Source organism: Sorex fumeus, unplaced genomic scaffold, assembly GCF_029834395.1.
Source record: "Sorex fumeus unplaced genomic scaffold, SorFum_2.1 ptg000086l, whole genome shotgun sequence".
Classification (NCBI taxonomy): domain Eukaryota; kingdom Metazoa; phylum Chordata; class Mammalia; order Eulipotyphla; family Soricidae; genus Sorex; species Sorex fumeus.
The window spans coordinates 32,624,436-32,627,421 of NW_026606143.1; positions in this window are offsets into that span (position 1 = coordinate 32,624,436).

A 2,986-nucleotide genomic window follows, 5' to 3' on the forward strand; every position below is an offset into this window, starting at 1 on the left:
GCCGCATCCCGCCTCCCCCAGATGGAACCCTGGTGACCAGAAGCCTCTACAAACACAGCTCGAGTATGCGGGAACGAGGACTTTTTCTCAAAACCGCGCGGCCGCTTATGCGGCCGCGCAACATCTCTCTATATACAAAGTGATCAATGAGAAGTAAACCACCCAATCTTTCTCCCTGAAAATCAGAGTTAAGTTTGGAGCATGGCCACAGCCCCAGAAACACAAGGACTTAATGCAGAAACCAGCAGCTTAGAGCAGAAAAGGGAACGGACGATGAGTTAACCCAGGCCATCATTTCTGCCCAGAGGGGAAAGGGTGTTGCCCCATTCGCCCTCTCTTCTCTGGAAAGAAGGATGGCGGCTGCATGGGAGCCTTGTGGACAGCAGGTATGAGCCGGGGGTGTGGGGGCGACTAAAACCTCATGGGAAGGGGGGCGTTCCGGTCCGTCCTTCACGCCCTACCGAGGTCACCAGTTGCCCCCCACGAGCGGCTCTCCAGCACGGCCACAGCCCCAGAAGCACAATGACCTAATGCAGAACCCAGTAACTTGGAGCAGAAAAGTGAAAGGACTATGCGTTAATCCAGGCAATCATTTCTGCCCAGAGGGGAAAGGGTGTTGCTCCCTTCCGCCCTCCTCCCTCTAGAAAGAAAGATGGCGGCCACATGGGAGCCTTGTGGACAGCAGGTATGAGCCGGGGGTGTGGGGGCGACTAAAACCTCATGGGAAGGGGGGGCGTTCTGGTCCGTCCTTCACGCCCTACCGAGGTCACCAGTCACCCCTCACGAGCGGCTCTCCAGCACGGCCACGGCCCCAGAAGCACAAGGACTTAATGCAGAACCCAGCAGCTTGGAGCAGAAAAGTGAACGGACTATGCATTGATCCAGGCCATCAAGTCTGCCGGAGGGGAAAGGGTGTTGCCCCATTCGCCCTCTCCTCTCTGGAAAGAAAGATGGCGGCCACATGGGAGCCTTGTGGACAGCAGGTATGAGCCGGGAGTGTGGGGGCGACTAAAACCTCATGGGAAGGGGGGCGTTTCGCTCCGCCCTTCACGCCCTACCGAGGCCACCAGTTGCCCCCCGCGAGCGGCTCTCCAGCACGGCCAGGACTCCAGAACACAGAAACCAATTTCTTAACTATCTGACTTTCAGTAGAAATACTTCCAGGGTCAATAGGTAAAAGAGCAGAAATCCAAAACCAACATTTAATTCTTGAACCCAGCCGTAGAAAGCAAATCACTTCACAATGCTTTTTCAGCATGTCTGATTTGGGGGGGGGGGTAAACTCTAAATAATAGTGGTGAATCTTTTATTGAAACAATGAATCTAATCAAAGCAGATAGAGTGTTAACTAGAATTCATCTGCCTCACAGGGACGGGGAGGGGTGGGGGGTGGGGTTTTATTGGGGTTCTTCATGGTAAAAAATAAGTATTGGTAAAGGGAAATGTGTTTGATATTTGCATGACTGAGACATAAACCTGAAAGCTTTGTAACCTTTCCCACAGTGATTCAATAAATAAAAAAAAAAAAAGAATGAGCACAAACCTAAGCAGAATGTGATGCGTGAATACATATTTCATACATGGCTCTCTGATAGACAGAAGAGAATAGACAGACATCTCTAAAGCTGAGTTCCTGAGCCTGTGCTAATGTTTTGTTATGTGGAAAAGGGCAATGAAGGTTAAGATGGAAATAAGGTTGACTAATCTGGATGACCTTAAAATGGGGCAATTATCCTGGATTCTTGAGGTGAGCCCAACGCAACCTTAAGGATCCTCTTAAATGTGGAGAAGTCAGAAGAGGGGGGTTCAATATGTGTGTGTGTGTGTGTGTGTGTGTGTGAGTGTGTGTGTGTGTCTGTGAGAAAGACTTCAGTGGTCATTGCTTTGGATGGAGGAAGGTGCCAAGGCAGATTGTCAGTGTGAAGAACTGGAAAAACCTAGAAGAGTTATTCTCTCCTGGAGTCTCCAAAAGGACAAGCCATCTTGCCCCCTTCATATTAGCTTAGCAACTTATAGTTCAGACTCATGATCCCCACATTTCTGTTAACTCATTAAGGTTGTGATAATTTGACACAACCATAATTGAGAATCAATCCAAGCCCCTCCACTTTGGGGTTTTTTTTTTTGGCCACATCCGGCAATGCTCATGGGGTTACTTCTGGTTCTGCATTCAGGAATTCAGGAATTACTCCTGGTAGTGCTCAGGAAACCTTATGGCAAGCCTGGGTTCCAGCCTGGGTTGACTGCGGGCAAGGCAAATGTCCTACCCGCTGCACTATCTCTCCAGCCCCCCAAATCTTTATGATAAAGTTTAGTATCAGGGTGTTGGGGCACAGAGGAAAATTAGCCACTACTCTGAATTTTTCTGAAGTTGAATGAACAAACGAATGAACATTAGATTAGTAGAGGAGAAGAACGAACTGAATGACAGATGTTTGGAGAAGTTACATGACTGTGAATTGTAAAGTAAATGTGGCAAATCAGGGGTTTCTATCCTGTGCTGGGGCCCGGGGGCACTGAGAAGAGGGGGTTCACATAAAAGTAGGGAATGGCTTTATCATTTACTCGAAGGGTCAACAGGTGAGTTCTTCTGATAAGAGACAAACCTCTATCTGGATAACATAGCCATCAACTACATTCTTTAGCCCACAAAGGGGAAAATAGTGGTCAGTTCTTTAATTAGGGTTAGGGGGAAAGGGTTAAGGGAAAGGCAAGAGCTTCTACTTAATTTTCATGGCCTTGATCAACAATTGGTCTACATACCAAAGTGAGTATTACTGGAAAAGATTTCCCCTGGACATTGTAGAAAAAAAACTATTTGACTCTTTTTGAGGGAAAACATCAATTGATCCTATGGGGTCAGCAAATAATAGTCTTAGTTTAAGACTGTTAAAGACTAATAGGCCTGGGAAAGAAAGATGGCGGCCGCACGGGAGCCTTGTGGACAGCAGGTTTGAGCCGGGGGCGGGGGGCGGCAGGGGCCTCA